Source organism: Hylobates moloch, unplaced genomic scaffold (assembly GCF_009828535.3).
Source record: "Hylobates moloch isolate HMO894 unplaced genomic scaffold, HMol_V3 SCAFFOLD_5, whole genome shotgun sequence".
In the NCBI taxonomy this organism is placed as follows: domain Eukaryota; kingdom Metazoa; phylum Chordata; class Mammalia; order Primates; family Hylobatidae; genus Hylobates; species Hylobates moloch.
The window spans coordinates 2,891,396-2,911,499 of record NW_026652280.1 but is presented as its reverse complement, the minus strand read 5'-3'; positions in this window follow the sequence as shown (position 1 = coordinate 2,911,499).

Here is a 20,104-nt window from a genome sequence, read left to right as displayed (position 1 = left end):
AGTGTCTCTCCAAATCGTCAGCTTGGGCTGACTTTTCTCAGTTACCTGAACCTCTCAACATCATAGATTTCCCAGTACATTTGAAAATTGTATGCTCTAGGTCTATATTGGCACATTAAACCTGTGTGGAACTTACAAGGCTGTTCAGGGCTTTAGATATTACTCATGCTTAAAAGAAAGGAGTTCATGGTGAATTGATTTTTCCGTTTTAGCTTTTAGCCTTTAATATGATTCAGAAACAGACAAAACATAATATCCATGGGAATAAGACAGAGCTTTTTTTTTCCCCTTTGTGTATATTTTCTATTTGTTGCTTCTCAGCCCATATATCATAGAATGAGCTCCAAAGTTCGTAGGTATAAATCAGGGCATCTCAACAGCACCACTGTTGGTATTTTGGCTCAATCGTTCCTCGCCGGGCAGCTTGATCGTCCTTCTGTCTGTGCACTGTGGAATGCTGGACGGCATCCCTGGCCTCTACCCACTGGGTGCTGGTAGTGGCTCCCCACACCTCTAGGTTGTGACAATAAAAAATGCTGCACAATTTCCAACTGTCCCCTTGGAGGAAACTATGGCTTCCAGTTGAGAACCACTCTCAGCTAATGATCTTCTCAACTGTTGGAAGAGAAAAAAATCAGCAACTCTTCCCAACTAGACATGTTTTAAGATCCCAAAACATGGCAAATGGCATCTCTGTACTGTGAACCTGTCGTGTCTGTTACCCCATTGCTGGTGCCATTTCCATGTGACTGCTCTTGCTAAATCTTTTCTGTGCATATAATTCCCATGTTTGGGTGAGTGGGAGGGCGGTTAGTCACCTGAGCATGTGGGAGTGGGTGAGGACCTGCCCCAACCCTACTGCCTACCCCACGTCCCAGTGCACTCCAAATCCCGGGCCCTTTACGTCTGCCCTTTCTCTGTCATCTAAGCAATTTACCATTTTTGCACCCATTTTTTTGTCTTCATATTTTGTGATTTGTAAGAACAGATGTCTCCTAGCTTTGTGAAAGGTGAAGTTTGGGTTCATTTTCTTGTTCTAATTGTACTGAGACAATTTTTGAAAAGACAAGGAAAAAATGTTGCTACTGTGCCAAATTGAATGGAAGTGCCTGGTACATTTTTGCTGTTGAATTCAGGGAGAACAGCAAGACCAGGAGACAGGATCCCTCACACCCGGAGCTCCTTTCAGCCCGTTAGGGACATGCATGTGCGCTGCTAGATGAATTTATCATTTAAAATGAGAACCTCGGTTTTCCATTAGCTTAAGAGGTTTCACTCAGCGCCATATAGGAGTCAATTTAAGGGGTGCCCAGATCACTCATTAGAGAAATAACATTTAATTAAATTTCAATTAGTTAAACTTAAGTTGTGTTTGCTTGTTTAGAAGGTGTCTTTCCAAAGTGAAAATAATGTATTGAAACTCAAACCTGTAAAATTATTCCTTAATATCATTTGTTCGAATTACAAAATCTCAAAGTTAGAGTTTGTTATATCTGGAAGGAATGGGTTAGAGGTCTCTTTCTGTGTCTTTTTACTTGTAATTTTGAGGTGAGACAAATTAAATGCACATGGTTGGAAGCAGCGCCATTCGAAATTCAGCACTAGGTTGTATTTGTCATGGGTGCGGATTACTCACAGCTATGAAGCTTTTGCTCAGAGACAAAGGCCTTTTCCTGGTTTCTTTAAGAGTAGGCCCTGCGAAACTGTTTTCCTCTCTCACCCTTCCCGCCCTTCCCTGTGCGAGGGTCTTCACAAACATCTGGACTTGTAGGGTGTGATGACCTGTCTCTATTGGAGAAAGAGGGGCCCCAGATCTGGAGCGGGGCTGGTGGGGACAGTGAGAGACCCTGCAGGCTTGCATCCAGATCAGGGTGGGATTTCATACATGCACCGCATTGCCATGCAGAGAGGGGCCCCCTCTGCTGAGCCTCAAATGAGTCAGGATGAACTCATCATTGTAATCAAGGGTCATTCCTGGTAGTCACCTCAGAAACACAGGAGGAGACAGGTCTCCCGGGTGGGGAAGAACAGTGGCCAGGTGTGACTACAGCACCAATCTCTCTCATCCTCTTTATGATGGGCATAGGGGCCAAACCCCCAACAGGCTCTGGGGTGCAGAAACCTCACAAGAGGAACAGAGACACCTGTCTCTTTAAGGCTGATCAAGATATGGTTTGTATCCTGAGGAAAACAGTAATGGAAGCCACTTCTAAGTTCTCTTGGTCTCTTGGCACTGGATTCTGTTATCAGGGTTTCTCCACCTCAGCACTGTCAGCACCTGGAGCTGATTGTCCCTGAGGGTCTGTCCCAGGCATTGGAGGGTCCCCAGCAGCTTCTCTGGCCTCCACCCATGCAATGCCAGTAGCATCCAGGCATCATTGACAACCCAAATGGTTCCAGACATTGCCAGTGTCCCCCAGGACAGCATTACCCTGTCCATTACCCTGGGTTTAGAACCACAAGGTCATTCACTGGCTCAGAAAAATAACTATTATTTGAATTAGGGTGGCAAAAGGAGCGTGTCTCCTGATATTTTACCAATAATAGCTCTAAAACAATACTAGATATATGTATTTTTAAATCAAAGATTGGCAGCTGGGAGTCCCTGAGCCATGCTACTGATGGAGCTCTGTTGTGGCTTCATTTTTTCTCGTGTGTGTGTGTGTGTGTGTGTGTGTGTGTGTGTGTGTGTGTGTGTGACTGTCGCTGTTTCTGTTTTGCTCATGGTCTGCATGCTCATGAACACAGCTCATGCTCTGGCTGGAGAGAAGTGGTTGTCTCATGTCTTCCTCCGGGCGACCCTGTCTTCCCACCCACAGCCATGGTGGCCCTACACCTGCAGGTCGGGGCCACCTACTTCTCTGACCGTCCCTCATTCCTCCAGCTGGCTTCTGCAACTCATTTTGCTGATATGAGACCCTGCTGTGCCAATCTGCTGTGACAGCCTCCTGCACAGGTTTCTCCAGCTTCCTCACAGCTGTCAGGCCAGAGAGAGCACCCCACCCCCACAGCCTCCCATGACAGGGCCCTGGAGCTGGTGGAGCTGGTGGAGCTGCTGTCCCTGCGGCTGGCTGCTTTCTGGTGGCCGAAGGCTTTCTTCATCTTCAGCTCCATGAGAAACTGGAAGTGGTTGTCAGTAACAATCTTGCAAGAGTTGTCATCTTTTTGGATCTTTCTAGATATTTCTGGCCTTCTCTTTCCGGAGCCTCCTTCCATTCCTGGGAGGTCTTACATCTTCCTGTAAAAGTCTCTCACCTCTAGAAGGACCTTCCTGTCTGGCCCCTTGCCCCCTGCCATCTGTACCTTCCACAGTGAATGGCATCTTCTCCTCCCAGCCAAGGCTTTCAATGCGGGACTTACCTGCATCAGTGTCTTCTTCAGAAGGTGGCGAGTGATTCATTCCAGAAGAAACACTGCAGATCTTTCCCAGCACTGGGCTGTGCTCAGAGAGGGCCTCACATGGCTCTGTCCACAGCACCAGGTGCTGACGCCTTTCTGGAGCCTGGAGCCTCTGTTTTGCTCCAGCCTGTAGCAGACACCCCTGGATGCCACTGCAGCTTGATGTGGCCACCGCTCGGCTTGCCAAGGGGCCTGCACGAGCCCTGGCCTCAGTCCTCATTGTCTGATCACTGAGGTCAGGGCCACTGCTTGCATTTTTCAAACGATTCGAGGCCGAGAGGATAGGCCTGCGGAATGGGGGTGGTGGTGGAACCTCTCAATGTGAGCTTACCTTTGAGGGCGAATGTGATCAATCCCTCCCTTCTGCCTTCTTTACCCCATGACTGGCAGGGATTCTGGAGGTAGTTATGACCAATATTTACTTCCACTGTCTGTATCATATCAGAGCAACATAGCATAACAAAACCTTTCACTGTCTCGGAGCCCGTGCGCTTGCTGTCGTGAGTGTGTATTGGTGGTGCAGACCGGCCTGTCGGCTCTGCAGCCCGACCCAGCCACTGAGCTTCTGAGTCCAGGAATAGCACGTGCAGGAGGGGATGTTCGGTCCTGCCCTGCACTCTGCTATGTCTGCTTCATTAAGCTTATTTGTTACATGTTTGCTGCATTAAATTTGTTTACTTAGTGAATGAATTCTAACCAAATGCCTTTATAACTTTCTCAGTAATACCTGACTTGTCTCATTTGGAAGGGAAAGATGGATATAAACCCAGGCTGTTCATGTCGGTTTATTTGACAGGAATGGCTACTCATGGTGGGGCTGCCAAGGCTGCACGGTGTCTCTCCTGTCTGAGCCGGCTCCCACTGCAACCCAGCACCGCCGCAGCTGCAGAGCAGTGACCTGTGTCAAGAGCGTTTTGCGACACTAGTGCTTTTCTGTCCTTGAAGAAAAATATGAGCCATATTGCATACTGGGACTCCAATTTATACTTCTGAAGCCAAAATGATATCTGTGACCCATTTTAAAGTTAAATAAGTAAGTCGATAGATGGGAAGATGTTATGACCATAAGAGCTGATAATTCTGCGGCTTCCTAAGCCTGCCAGCTCTGGTTTAGAGAACTCACAGGCGCACAGATGCAGGCAGGGAGGCTGAGGGTCCACCTGGCTCAGCCTCCGCTGGCCGTGGCCGTGCCTGGCCTCTGGAGGGCAATGACTCCCTCGATGTGAGTGAATGAATGAATGACACAGTGTGTGCCTGGCCTGTGATGGGCTTTTATTGTGTGAGTGGAAACTCGGATGAACAGGGCGTTCCCAGCACAGCAACATCCATCCGGGCTTCCGAGGGTGGTTTGGAAACAATCCAGTCCCAGACATGCCCTCGCCTTTTTTCAGGTGTGATGGCAGCATCCATCTTTCCCCTCCTAGAAGCGCCTGTTACCATCTGTAGCCTGGACACCTGCAGTAGCCGCCTATCTCTCTTCTCAGTCCACTCTTCTGGTTGGTTTTCTGTATTGTAGACAGGTGATTTTTCAAAATCACAAACCTTATGGGCCCTTTCTTTGCTCACCACCTTCTAGTGGGCTCTCATTGTTCTGAGGGTAAAGAGGGAAACCCCAACAGGACCTGGACGGCCCGGGGGAGCTGGCCACCCCTTCCCCTCCAACCTCACGTTGTGAGATTCTCACTGATGCACGCTGTTCTCTGAAGCCCTATGCTTCCTTCCACTGCCCTGCGCTCCCTCCCGCCGCCCCGTGCTCCCTCCCGCAGCCTCGTGCTCCCTCCTGCTGCCCTATGCAGCGTCTTCTGCCAGGAGGAATTCTCTGCTGCTTCCGATCTTCCTCTCCCTCCGCACTCCTCTTTCTCTCTCTCTCTCTCTTTCTGTCTTTCTCTCCTGTCTGTTGGCTTCCGTCGCTCTGTTTTTGTCTCCATTTCTTTCTCCTTCCCTCTCTGCCTCTCTCCCTCTGTCTCTCCCCCTTCTCTCTTTGTCTCTCTGTCCCCTTTCTTCTCTCTCTTCTTTCTCCATTTCTGTTTCTCTGTCTCTACTTCTCTTGCTCTCTTCCCCTCCTTCCTGTCTCTTCACCTTTCCTTCTCTCTGGTTCTGTGTTCAGCTCATGGATGTTCTGGTTTCGGCCTCAACACCATTTCCTCGGAGACAGGCTCTGTGAGGCCCAAGGTACTTGCTTATATCCTTCATTAAACCATGCACTCTTTTTTCTCTTCTTTTCTTTCAGTGGGGTCTTGCTCTGTCACCCAGGCTGGAGTGCAGTGGTGCGATCATAGCTCACGGCAGCCTTGAATTCCTGGGCTCTAGCGATTCTCTTATCTCGGCGTCCTGAGTAGCTGGGCCCACAGGTGAGCACCATCATGCCTGGCTAATTTTTAATTTTAATTTGTAGAGATGGGATCTCCCTATATTGCTCAGACTGGTCTCAAACTCCTACACTCAAGTGATTCTCCTGCCTCAGCCTCCCAAAGTGCTGGGATTATAGACGTGAGACAACGCATTTGGCCATCATGCACTTTTCAATAGCTAAGTTATAATTTGTAATTACAGATTTATTTTGTCATTATTTGGCCAATATCTATCCCTCCCCATATCATAAGCTCCATAGGGAAGAGGCTGCTCACTCTTTTAACAACAAATATGAATTGAACTTCTGCTTGTATCAGGCACCAGTCACGGTTGGCTATTGAAATTCAGTGAAAGCGAAACAAAGTTAAAAAAACTCAGTTCCTCACTCACACTGGTCACATTTCAAGTATTCAATACCCGTATGGGACTAGTAGATACTGTGTTGGATAATGAAAAGTTATATAACATTTCTATCAGGTGATATTGGTCTAGATTCTGAAGAGTCCACAGTGAATAAGACAAAACCCTATGTCTGCGGAGTGACCTCTCTGGGTGACGGTCTACTCGTGTCAAGCCTCATAAGGTCTGCCCAGAGCCATGTGCACCAAGTATTTGTGGAAGAAATTAATTACTAAGAGGTTTCCTGAAAGGGCAACACTAGGGTTATCAAGGACATCCATGTAGAGAATTCGTCCTATACATCACGTACATGTAAATGATGTGTGTGAGTATTTAACAAGACTGTCTCACAATATTTACATGCCTGTCTTCCTTCCGTGTTAAGTAGAACAACAAACAGGGAGAATCGGAGGTGGTTCAGCAGCCTCCGCACGCTTCCTGATGTTCAGAAGTCTTTCCTTTTTTTCTATAAGTGAAGGTTCATCTCAAGCTTCGATAAATACTATAAAGAATTCTTTGATGAAAGGCAAAGGTGAGAATGGAAAATATATGTAGAAAAAGTAAGCAGTAGTCTTTGCTTACTGTTCGATGGTACTTTTTCATCATTGCAAATTTGTTTCACGTTTTTAGTGTTTTAAAAGAGAATTGCAGCCACCACTCATACTTTTTACTATGTGCTTCTTTTTGCTTCACTGATATGAAGAAGTAGATAAAGTAATGATAGCGTAATTAAATCTATTAACATATATAACCTAAAAATGTGGAGATGAGATAGAAAACTTCTTACAAAGTTAATAATTCAGTTGAGCTCTGTGTAGATAAAGTCGGCTTGTCTATTACTTTTAGCCCTGTAGCTTGGGGGAGGATACAGTTCTGATGCTGATTCATCCCGTTCAACCTGCACAAGCTGTCCCAGAACCACCAGAGAACTTGGACGCCTTTGCCTCCCCCACAGCCAAGGGCCCTGCTGGGAGAAGTGGAGTCGAGTTGGTGTAGAATGTTTCCCCTGGGTGCTCAGGGCATCTATTCAATGGCTTGTGGGCTAGAGGGAGGAAAAGTTCACTCTGGTAAGCTCAGGCCCAGAGGTGTGCAGAGATGGTCCTGTCCATGTCTGGGTTCAGAGGGACAGGAAAGAGCCACAGGGGCTTTGCCCGGGACACTTTTGGACGCTCCTGGCTGGAAGGACCAGGCAGGCAGGGAGAGGGGTGTGAGAAGATGGATGAGAGTGGCCATGGTATGGCCTTCTTTGTGATTTGTCCCTCCCTCTCTAGTGTTTTTATAAAAAAGAAAAATCAGTTTGGCAAAACTAGATGAGCTGAATGCTCCTAACTATTGCTGTTTGTTGAAGTGGCCTGCAGTGATAGCTGGTCCGCATGGGAGGAAACCTGCATAGACTGACAGGCTTAGTGATGTATGCCACCAGAAAATGTTCCCAGTTCTTTTGGAAATATTAAAGCTGAAAAGTGAGAAATAATGCCATTTGTGAAATAGTAAAAATGAGCAACCTTAGGTTTATTTTCAGTCCTGCCCTGGAAACCCTGTAATAATTAAGATTTTTCTAGAAAACTCTTGAATGGTGAAAAGCCCTGGGTGGAAGGACACGCCCTGCTGTATGCTACATGACCTCGGAAGGTCCTCGTGATTCTCTTGATCCTTCTCTGTAAAATGGGGCGCACCACACATCTCCACCAGGGGCACTACACAGGGTTCAGGACGAAGCCCTCACACGGCAGGAATTTCAGAAATCTCAGCTGGCAGCAAATCTAGAAGCCCCGAATTATTGATAGCATATTTTCTCTCCTGCCTGAACCCAAAGGCTTGGTGAGGTCAGGACCATGCTGGCTGAGTGCCCAGGGTGCTCCAGGGTTGGGGCACGCGCTCAGACACATGCAGAGAACGCCTGAAAGTTGAAAGTGGTTCAGTTAACTCCAAGTCCACGCATTCAGCAGACTATGTCTCGGAAGAAACACACCAGAGAGATGCCGACCAAAGACAGCCCTTGCTTCTGCAGTCACTAGTGTTTATTATTATTATTTTTAGAAAGAGACGGGGTTGCAGTATGTTGCCCAGGCTGGTCTTGAACTCCTGGGCTCAAGTGATCCTCTCATTTTGGCCTCCCAAAGTGCTGGGATTCCAGGCGTGAGCCACTGTGCCCGGTGGCTGGTTGTTTTTAATGTCCTTACTGAAGTATAAAAACACTGTTTAGTGTTTCTTTATTTGTTTTTCCTGGATTTCCTGTACTTGAACTTTTTTTTTTTTTTCAAGAATTCCATTTTGACTTATCTAGTGTTTTGGGGTTTATCCTTTTTTATAGTTTTTTAAAATGGTAGCTGTAGGTGCTTCATTATTTATACACATCCTACATGGTCTAGTGGTGCTAGATTTTGTTAGCTCTAATACCATGTGGTCACCTAAACTCTCTTTTCATACTTTCCCTCCCCCATATTATATTACAGTTTACAATATTATGTTATAGTTTATAATGTGACTATCATCTTTAATACTTTCTTTACATACACTGAGAACATCAGACAGCATTATCATTTTTGCTTCCAACCATGGAACATAATTTAGAAAACTCAAGAGGAGAAGGAGTCTATTTATTTACCTATACTTTTTACTTTTGCTGTTGTTCTCGCTTTCTTCCTAGTATTCCAATATTGCTTCTTTTATAATTTCTCTTCTGTTTAGGAAACTTCCTCCAGCCATGCTTTGAGTAACCCTGCTGGTGGCAGACTCTCTTAGTGCTCCTTCACTGGAAAACGTCTCTATTTATACCCGTTCATGAGGGACATTTTGCCTGCCATAGACTATCGGTTGACCGTCCTTTTCTCTCGGTATTTGAGACGTGTGCTACTTCCTTTTGGGTTCTGTGGTTTCAAATGGAAAATTTGCACATCCTGCAAGCAATGTGATTCTCTCTGGCTACTTGGCAGCTATTTTTCTTTGTCTTTAGTTCTTCAGACCTTTGATTATGATGTATCTTGTATCTTGGTATAAATTTCTTTGGGTTTACCACATTTGGAATTTTCTCAGATTCTTGAATCTTTAGTATATTTCACTAAACTTGGGAAGTTTTCAGCCGTTTAAAAAATATACCTTTCCAGTTCCACTTTCTCTCTCTCCTCTGAGGGTGACACAGGCTCCTGACAGTCTGTTCTTTCTCCTCGGCCCACTTCGTCAGTGCTGCTGCGAGTTGGTGACTTCTGGCCCTCATCCAGTCTTTTGTCCCCTTGCTGTCCTGGTTAAGTCCACCCATTGAGGTTTATGTTTGTCTTTTGGTTATTGTGTTTTATTGCTTTATAATTTCTTTTTTTTTTTCAGACTGAGTCTCACTCTGTCACCCAGCTGGAGTGAGGTGGCGCGATCTCTGCTCACTGCAACCTCTGGCTCCTGGGTTCAAGCGATTCTCCTCCCTCAGCCTCCTGAGTAGCTGGGAATACAAGCGCCCACCACCATGCCAGGCTAATTTTTGTGTTTTTAGTTGAGATGGGGTTTCACCATGTTGGTCAGGCTGGTCTCGAACCCCTGACCTCAGCTGATCCACCCACCTTGGCCTCCCCAATTGTTGGGATTACAGGCATAAGCCACCACGCCTGGCCTCATTTGGTTTTTCTTTATTCTTTTGCTAAAATTGTCTGATTTTCCATTTATTCCATGGGAATTCGTACTTGCTGAAGTGTATTTATGATGGTTACGTGAAGGTCCTGCTCAGCTAATGATAGCCTCTGACTCATCTCCGTGTTGTCATCCATCGATTTATTTCTCCGTCCAGTTGTGATTATCCTAGTTCTTGGTACGCTGAGTGACTTTGGCTCGGAGCCTGTACATTTAGGATATCTTATGAGACTCCTGAGCTGCTGGCGTCTTCATCTGCAGCAGGTGCTGTCCTCTGGGCTGCTGTGTCTGGGCAGGGTACACGTGGCACTACAGCCGCAGCAGAGCCCTGACTGTGCTGAGCGGCTGCAGGCAGGTGGGGTGATGATAACCTTCCCTTGGCCTTTCTAGTATCTTCAGGTGGGTGTGGGGCTTTGGCTACACTCAGCTTCCTTGGGCCCTGCTGGCCCTGCCTCCCACTGCCAGCTTTAGCCTCAGTGATGCCACATGGGGATGGGGCTCCCTCCTCAGCCCGGTTGATACTGAGGGGAACAAGTGGACTCAACCTGCCTCCTACCCCTTATCCCTTCCCATGGTGAGGGGCTTGCCAGGGAGGGCACAGGGCAGTGAGCAGCCCCATGTCACACTGCTTTGCTCAGGACTGTTGCTGCTGGGTGGGGTGGAGTGGGGCTCAGCTCCACAATGGACCCACTGACATTGCCCTGGATAGGTCAGGGTGCCGCCTGCTTGTGCAGGGGGTGGGATGGAGCCAAATGATGCTCAGCGCTGCCCGAGGCCCTGGCAGGAGTGGGGTGGGGAGGTGGAAGGTCCACCCCTCATCGGCCCTGCTAAGAGCCTGGGGATGGGCCTTGTGTGTGTCTCATGAGTCTTGCTGCGGGGGTTTCCTGTGGTTGGTATGCTCTGTTTGTGGTCCTCTGGCTGGGGGATGGGGGTGAAGGCACAGTTTTCCTGGAGCTCCTTTTGTGTGTGTCTGTGGGTGGTCCCAGGGCTGGAGCTTCTGTAGAGCCATGTGGAATCCATGAGGGGTGGTAGGAAGCTCAGGAGCTCAGGTCCACATCCTCCCCGGAGCCCAGCTCTCTGGGCACCCTGCCTTCTTCTTCACACCCCGCAGGCTGTTCTTGTACCTGTTGGCTGTGCTGCTGTGTCCGGAGTTCTTGGTCATGAGAGACAGGACTGGGGAGGAAGGGGGCAGCTACCTGTGATGGGACTGGAAGTCTCTTCCTAAATATGTGTTGAATATAGAAGTCATTTAAATCCCACCCACTGGTATCTGGAGGGACTGCTGGTCCTGTGATGGGCTCTCCCTCCCAGGCAGTGAGGAGGCATTGTCCCGGGGAGCAGGGCTGCTGGGTGCTCCTCTCCACTAAATTGAAATGGAAGGTGTGCTCTCCTACTCACTAGAGGCCTTTTCGGTTGACAGCTTGCACCATCTCTACCCCATCTTCATGTAACTTGGAGAGGCCTGTAGCCCTTGGCATCTGGCTGCAGCCTCCTGACATTAGTTCAACAGAGCACAGGCAGATGTTCTGAGCTTCAGGTCTGTCCTCCCCAGGTCCCTTGATTGAAAGTTGGTCTCTGTTGCTGTGCCATGCGGGTTACTGCAGCACACATTTAATAATCACATTCACGAGCTCCTTCATTTCCAATCCTCAACACACAAAAGTACTCACTTCGGTAACTTTGAACAATGCACATTTTCCTTACTTGCACTTTGGATCACAGGATAAGAAGGGGGAGATGGTAAAAAAAGAAACTCACAAACCAAATGAAACATTTATCTCTGGGATCAAGGAGCCTTCACGGAAGGGGGACCTGGCGGTCTCAGGTTACAGCTGGAAGTCACTGCCTGCTTTGCTGTGGTGGTATCTTCTAGAATTTGGTCTTTGTGGAAGCCTCCATCTTAAAACAAAGGAGAAGAGGAGAACGTTCCGGACTGCATGCCCAAATGGAGAATCGGAGAGGAGGAGAAGAATGAAAAACTTCGAATGGGAAATTGCTTTGAAATCTATTTCCCCAAATCTACTTAACCTTAGGCCAGGAGAATATTGTATGTCACAAACTAATTTTGCAAATGACATTTCAAAGATCCCTTTTTAACCTAATTTAAGTGCATTCCATTGTGATTCTCTACTAGCTGCTTGTGAATAAAAATCTAATTACTGTAGCTAGACAAATTAAAATTCTTCTGGATGGAGTGAGCTTTCCTTCCTTCTTTCCTTCCTTCCTGGGAATGCCAAGGAACATTGCTTGATCTTTTAGCAAGCAAAGGCCAAGGTACACAATTATTTTGGAGGGTCTGAAAAAGTATTTCTGTTCTTGTACATTTCTGTTGAGCCGTATCTGAATTCATGTGGCTGCTGCCTCTGTAACCGTTCTGGAATAGTTGTAATACTACAGGGGCCAGTGACTGCACCTGCATTTTTAACTATGGTGCCATCAAGTGGTCATTAAAAGACATTCTTGATAGATCTGGGCTCTTTAGTCAAGCTGGTAGTAGAAATTTCCAAGCCCTTCATTAAGAAATTTATATCTTTGGCCGGGTGTGGTGGCTCATGTCTGTAATCTCAGCACTTTGGGAGGCTGAAGTGGGTGGATTACCTGAGGTCAGGCGTTCGAGACCAGCCTGGACAACATGGCGAAAACCCGTCTCTACTATAAATACAAAATTAGCCGGGCATGGTGGCGGGCGCCTATAATCCCAGCTATTTGGGAGGCTGAGGCAGGAGAAGCGCTTGAATCCGGGCGGCAGAGGTTGCAGTGAGCCGAGATTGTGCCACTGCACTCCAGCCTGGGCAACACAGTGAGACTCCATTTCCAAAAAAAAAAAAAAAAAGAAATGTATATGTTTATTAAAAAATTGAACTGTAACTGGGCATGCTGCATCTTTAATGTATCAGAATTCAAGTTAAATAAACCCCTTTCCAAGCCTTTAAAATCCGTATAAAAATCTAGCCAGAGTTTCTTTTCTCCCCCTCCCTGTATGGCTTCTTTGCTCTTTGTTTCTTTCCCTCAGGGACCATATTTTCCTGTGACTGGCCGTTGGCTTGGCCCAGTCACTAATTCTTTGCCTCAGTGTCTTGCCCTACTTTTCTTGGTCCTTGTCATTGGTTTACTCAAATTCTTGGTACCTCGTTTATGGGAAAACCATGAAGAAAGTTTCCAAGACCTCAAGTTTAATTTAGCTCAAAAGCGAAGAGGTTGTTGTGTGTTTCCTTTCCTGATAAAAGAACAGTCACGTTGACGTCCTCTCTCCTCACATATGACTTCTACAGAGATTGAAAGGCTGGGCGCAGTGGCTGAAGCCTGTAATCCCAGCACTTTGGGAGGCTAAGGTGGGCAGATTGTTTGAGGTCAGGAGTTTGAGACCAGCCTGGCCAACATGGCGAAACCCTGTCTCTACTAAAAATACAAAAATTAGCTGGCGGTGGTGGCATGCGCCTGTAGTCCCAGCTACTCAAGAGACTGAGACACAAGAATTGCTTGAACCCAGGAGGTGGAGGTTGCAGTGAGCCGAGATCACACCACTCCAGCCTGGGAGATAGAGTGAGACTCTGTCTCAATAAAAAAAAAAAAGATTCAATCATCTGTCTTTCTTTTCAAGTTTGTCCTCCAAACTAATTGGAAGATTAGTATTTGAAAGGCACTAGAAAATCAGACTGAATTTTCAAATACATAAAAGGAGTTGTTCCCGTTGTCTATTTAGTTGTGAAAGTGCCATAAAGGTAAATGTCACAGTGGAAAAAAGTCCAGAGGCTACAGGGGAACAAGGCCTCCTGCTCGGCGAGCCTCACTCCTGCATGGCGAACTTTTCAGGTTAGTTGCTGCGATGATTTCTTGTATTTCCAGACGTTTCCCAGACATAAAGATAGTTATGTAATCATTTCTTCCTCCTTTTTAAAAGATCCAAGGCATCAAATTGTGTGCTCTCTTCTGCAACTTGGTTTCTTAGCATATTTCTTGGAAATCTTTGTAAGCTGTTATTACAGTTCTACTTCATTCTATTGTAATTATTTAAAATTATTAAAATTAAAATACTTAGTAAAAATAAACATGCACTTGCGAACAGAAAGTCACAGTCATGCCATGCCTTCTCAACAACCTACTGGTAACCAGAGGCCGTTGCTTCGAGCTCTTTCTATTTTCAATTCTATTGGCAGGAACCTGCAAAACTCTAGCTAATACATTTCTATCTTTTTGTTTAAAATCTGCAGCTTCAGACAATATTCATTAATTCTTTTATATGAAAGATGAATACTTAGCTTGCTTACACTTTTCGTATCCTAATATTCAATTATATTTCTTTATTAATATTTTAACTTAAAATATTCTTTATTATTTTATGTTCCATCAGTTTTTGTTGTTGTTGTTCTTGTTGTTATCATTGTTGTTGTTGAGATGGAGTCTCACTCTGTCACCCAGGCTGGAGTGCACTGGCACAATCTCGGCTCACTGCAACCTCCGCCTCCCAGGTTCAAGTGATTCTTCTGCCTCAGCCGCCCGAGTAGCTGGGACTACAGGCGTGCGCCACCACACCTGGCTAATTTTTGTATTTTTTGTAGAGATGGGGTTTCACCATGTTGGCCAGGTTGGTCTCGAACTCCTGACCTCAGGTGATCCGCCCACCTGGGCCTCCCAAAGGGCTGGGATTACAGGCATGAGCCACCATGCCCAGCCCCATCAGTTTTGTGTAACAGCTGTTTTGAGGTATAGTTGACATAACATAAAATTCACCCTTTTAAAGGTTACAGTTTAGTAGTGTTTAGTTTATTCACAGAGTTGTGCAAGCATAACCGCGACCCATTTCCAGGACATTTTCACTACCCCCGAAAGAAACTGTGCACCTGAGGCTTCTATCTTCATCCCCCCTTGCTCAGCCTCTGGCAACCAATAATCATCTTTCTGTCTCTATGGCTTGGCTTATTCTAGATATTTTTATATAAAGGAAATCATCGTGTGTGTGGTGTTTTGTGCTTTCAGGTTCGTTATGTTACATGTCTCAATGCTTCATTTCCCTTTATTGCCAAACAATATTCCATTTTATAAATATACAACATTCTGTTGATGCCTTCATCAGTTCATAGATACTGGGTGTTTTCCATTTTGGGGTATTTTGAATAATGCTGGTAAAAATATTGATGTATAGGTTTTGCGTGGACATATGTTTTCAATTCTCAATATACACAAGAGTGGAATTACTGGGTCATGTGGAAACTCTGCATTTAACCTTTTGAATTAAACTCGAATGATCAAAACAGTTTGGAAAACTGAAAACTCTCTTCCAAAATGGCTGCACCATTTTCCCTTCCCACTACAATGTATGAAGGTTTCAGTTCCTCCATATCTTTGTCAACACTTGCTCTCTGCCTTTTTGATTTTAGCCACCCAAGAGTGTGAAGTGGTGCCTCACCACGGCTTTGATTTGCGGTTCCCTGATGGCTGATGACTTTGAGCTTCTTTTTATGCCATTATTGGCTTTTTGTGTATTTTCTTTGAAAAAGTGTCTATTTAGAACTTTTCCCTATTTTAAAAAATTGTGGTATCGTATTACTGTTAATTTGTAGGAGTTCTTTATATATTCTCCATACTTGGTACTTATCCGACATACAATTTGCAAATATTTTCTCCCATTAAATGGGTTCTTTTTTCACTTTCTTGGTGTTATCCTGTAAAGCAAAAGTGTCTTTAATCTTGATAAAGTTAAGTGTATCTAAATTTTTCCTTTGGTGTCATTGCTAAGAAACCATTCACTAATACAAGATCATTAAGATTTATTTATCCCTATGTTTTCTCCTAATATTTGTAGAGTTTTATTTATTTATTTTTAAATTTTATTTATTTATTTATTTTGAGATGGGGTTTTGTTCTTGTTGCCCAGGCTGGAGTGCAATGGCTTAGCTTACCTCAACCTCTGCCTCCCAGGTTCAAGTGATTCTCCTACCTCAGCCTCCCAAGTAGCTGGGATTACAGGTATGCCCCACCACACCTGGCTAATTTTGTATTTTTAGTAGAGACAGGGTTTCTCCATGTTAGTCAGGCTGGTCTCGAACTCCTGACCTCAGGTGATCCACCCACCTCTGCATCCCAAAGTGCTGGGATTACAGGTGTGAGCCACCATGCCCGGCCAGTTTTATTTTTACATTTGAGTCTTAGACCTATTTTAAGTTAAGTTTGTATATGCTGTGAGGTAAGGGTCCAGTTTCATTTTTTTTTTTTTTTTGCATGTGGATATCTGGTTGTCCCAGCACCATTTGTTGAAAAGACTATTTTCTTCCCATTGAATTATCTTGGCATTTTTGTTAAAAATCAAATGTATGAATTTATTTCTGGAATCTCAGTGCTATTCCATTGATCTATATGCCTCTTCTTATGCTATTTTACTTAGTATATTTTGGAGCTATTAATATATCAGGAGAGAGAGAGTGTCTTCATTTTCTTTCTGGCTGCATAGAATGTATAGACCTTTACTGAGCTATGTAATTTTACCTCAGCCTGTTTTTGATTGGAAAATTGTTTACAATCCTTTCGCTGCAATGGCTGTATATGCACCTTTAAAATTGTATATATGTGCCCATTTATCTGTGAGATAAAATTCTCAGAAGTAGAATTGCTTATCCAATTATGTTTACAAAACAGATTTGGCTGAGTTTTCTAGAAAGCTGGTATGGGTCCAAGGGCCAGTGTGGGAATTAGTTTCCAAAGGATGAATAGAAGATCTTTTTTCCTTAATCATCCTCAAACAAAATGAGATCTGCTCAGAAAGAGAAGAAGATTGGTTTCTGTCCTCCTTTGCCTTTCCCACCTGATGCTGCTAAAGGAAGTCTGTGCATACAGCCGTCTCTCCAATTCCAGGTTCACATTTGATTTTCACATTGGACTTCTGATATGGTTTGGCTCTTTGTCCCCACCCAAATCTCATCTTGTAGTTCCCCACACGTTGTGGGAGGGACCCATTGGGAGATGACTGAATCTTGGGGAAGGGTCTTTCCTGTGCTGTTCTTGTGATAGTGAATGGGTCTCATGAGATCTGATGGTTTTAAAAATGGGAGTTTCTCTGCATAAGTTCTCTCTGTCTGCCACCATGTGAGATGTGCCTTTCACCTTCCACCATGATTGTGAGGCCTCCCCAGCCACGTGGAACTGTAAGTCCAATAAACGTCTTTCTTTTATAAATTGCCCAGTCTTGGGTATGTCTTTATCAGCAGTGTGAAATCAGATTAATACAACTTCTGTTATGGACTGACTGATGTCATTTTCTAATAATATAATCTGCTTTTTTTCCCTATCAATGAATTAGTGGAGCAGCAGACTGATTAAACATCTTCCCTGAGTTCTGCAATTCCCCTGCACGATTCTTCATTGTTGCCCAGACCTGCAGCCCTGCCATCAGCATTCTTCCCTCTCTCACCCCGATGCACTGAGCATTTTATGTGTTCTCCCGCATTTGGTTCTTATAACCATCCCATGATTTTGGTTCTGTTCTCATCTCCAGTTTACAGATGAAGAAACCCAAGCTTGGTGAGGTTCGGTATGTGTTGGAAAAGCAAAGAAGCAGGTGTGTCTGATTCCAGAGTGCACATGTGATGCACTGTTCCCGCGTGGGTGGCAGGCAGCTGTCCCACGCTCCCTCAGCCTTCCTGCTGTGGACTTTCAGGGGCAGCTGCACCTTGTGTGCTCCCCAGCTAGGGTGCACCCTATGTTCTGCTGTTTTTTTTATTCCACACTCTGCACTTACCTGTCTTCCTTCCCTATTGAAACACAGTTTCTCTTAATAGAGAAAATAAAAGTTCAGGTCAATGTATTTGCCAATTGGCCTCAATGTATTTGCCAGAGAACTTCAAGAAAAGCCTTAAGTTTATTTAGTTATCGTCAGCTCTCCAGGCCCTTGTAAATGAGCTGGGTCCTTGGTGCAGTTTTCTTGCTTCTCGCTTATTACTTTTGGCTCATTAGCTTAAATCCTAGCCTAGTAATATGTTGTAAGAAAGAAAAAAATGTAAATTTTTAATGAATCTCATTGTCCTCTTAACTCCTGGCCAAATGCTGTAATGTTTTTAAAGGGGATACAGAAAGATAAAAGAGCTTTTGCTTAGGGTTACAAATTAAGGATTTTTGTAGTGATTGTTCAAAAGTTCTTATTTACCAAAATGAACAACATTGTCCAAGTTACTTTATAGGTCAGAATGGTGAGCATAAGAAAATAGCAAGTCCAGTCAGAAGAAAATGAAAATCTGCTATCACAAAGAGCATTAGCAAGAGGCCTGTTTCGACATTTAATGTATGAGTATTATATGTATATTAAATACCCTGCAACATTAAGACAGCCTTCATTAGGGAGTAGGAAGAAGACAGACTGCAAAATTAGAAAGATAAAAGAGAGAGAAATCTTCCCAAGCGGGCACCATGTGTAGTAAGATATTGTGAACTTGTGGCAAGATAGGTAATTTCAAAGTGAATACATGAGAACCAACATGATTTATTAATTCAAACCATATGAATTTGCCAATATTCAAACTTTTTAAACCATAGAAATTACACTTTTATACAATTTATCTAACACTTAGACTCTGGTACAAATATAGCTACATGAAAAAAATAATTTTGTGAGCACTTACCAACTCAAAGTATGAGAAAGTCAAAGTGGTTTTCCTCTTGGAGCTCCATTTTACTCCTAATTATTATTTATTTATACTTATGTTTTTTGAGATGGAGTTTCACTCTTGCTGCCCAGGCTGGAGTGCAATGGCAAAACCTTGGCTCACTGCAACCTCTGCCTCCTGGGTTCAAGCGATTCTCCTGCCTCAGCCTCCCAAGTAGCTGGGACTACAGGCAGATGCTACCAAGCCTGGCTAATTTTGTATTTTTAGTAGAGACAGGGTTTCTCCATGTTGGTCAGGCTGGTCTCGAACTCCCGACCTCAGATGATCCGCCAGCCTTTGACCTCCCAAAGTGATGAGATTACAGGCGTGAGCCACCATGCCAGCCTACTCCTAATTTTGAAAGGTAAGAGCTTCACTGTCCAAAGGAGTCAGTTATGCTTCCAAAGGCTTGCAGAGGTGAGGGAGACCTGTGGAGGCCAAGCTACTCAATTGTGGCCCTGGTCTGGACAGCTGTGCTGTGGTCTTGTCTTTGGGGCCCAGCTCAATGCTCGATACCTTGCTGCTCTGGTCCCCACACAGGCTGTGGTGATGCTTCCTGTTGGTTCCTATGGTGAAACCTCCTCTGTTCACCCTGACAGACCTCCCCTACCGCCCAAAGCCTGGCAGTCCCGCTGTGGTGGTTGCAGCCTTCACTGCTGGCCACGTGCTCTGCATCACCAGCCCCCATGGGCTCATTCACACTGAGCTGTGTCTGGGTCACTGTGTGGGGTCCTCCTGGCAGCCCTGGTGCACTTTCCTACTGACAGATCTCAGTAAAGATCTGTGAATGCTGAAATTCTAAAGGAAGTTATTGGAGGACTCTTAATACTGATCTCAGTATTAATGAATATTAATTAATGAAGACATTGTGATAATGGTGAAGGATGGTCATAACGACACATGGAACAGAACAGGTTCAGGGATAGACTATACATATATTGATTATTTGATAATGGTAACAAGGTTACTCAAAAAAGAAATGATAGAGTTTTTAACAAGTGGTGCTGGAACAGTTGGGATTTCATATATAAAAAAAGAACCTCAGCTTATATCTTGTACAATACACAAATATTTACTTGACATAAATCATAATTCTTACTATAAAGCTGCAGACTAAAAGGCTCTAGAAAAAAACATGTAAGAAAATCTTTGTGACCTTTGGCCAAGCAAGTATTTCTTAGATAAGATACAATAAACATAAACTATAACAGAAAAGCACTGATAAGTTGAATGACCTTCATCAGAATTTAAAAACTTCTGCTCTTTGTAAGGCACTGTTAAGGCAACAAAAGGATAAACAATAGGCTGGGAGAAAACATTTGCAAAACATGCATGTGACGAAAAAGACTCCAGTAATCAGAAGATATTCGGAACTTTCACAAAATAATACAAAAACAAACAAAAAAATGGGACAGCGGCAAAGATTCGGACAATTCACCAAATAAAAAATATCAATGGTGAATGAACACATCAAAAGATGCTCAAAGCCATTAATCATTAGACAAATTCAAGTTCGAACCAAAAGGAGATAACACTACACATAAATCAGAATGGCTTAAAAAAATGCCAGTACAAAAGGCCAGTGCTGGTGAGGATGTGGCGCCACTGAAAGCCTCATCTGTTACTGGTGAGAATGCAGCACGGCGCGGGCACTCTGGACAAGTGTGGCAGTTTCTTATAAAGTTAGTCATATGAATACCACT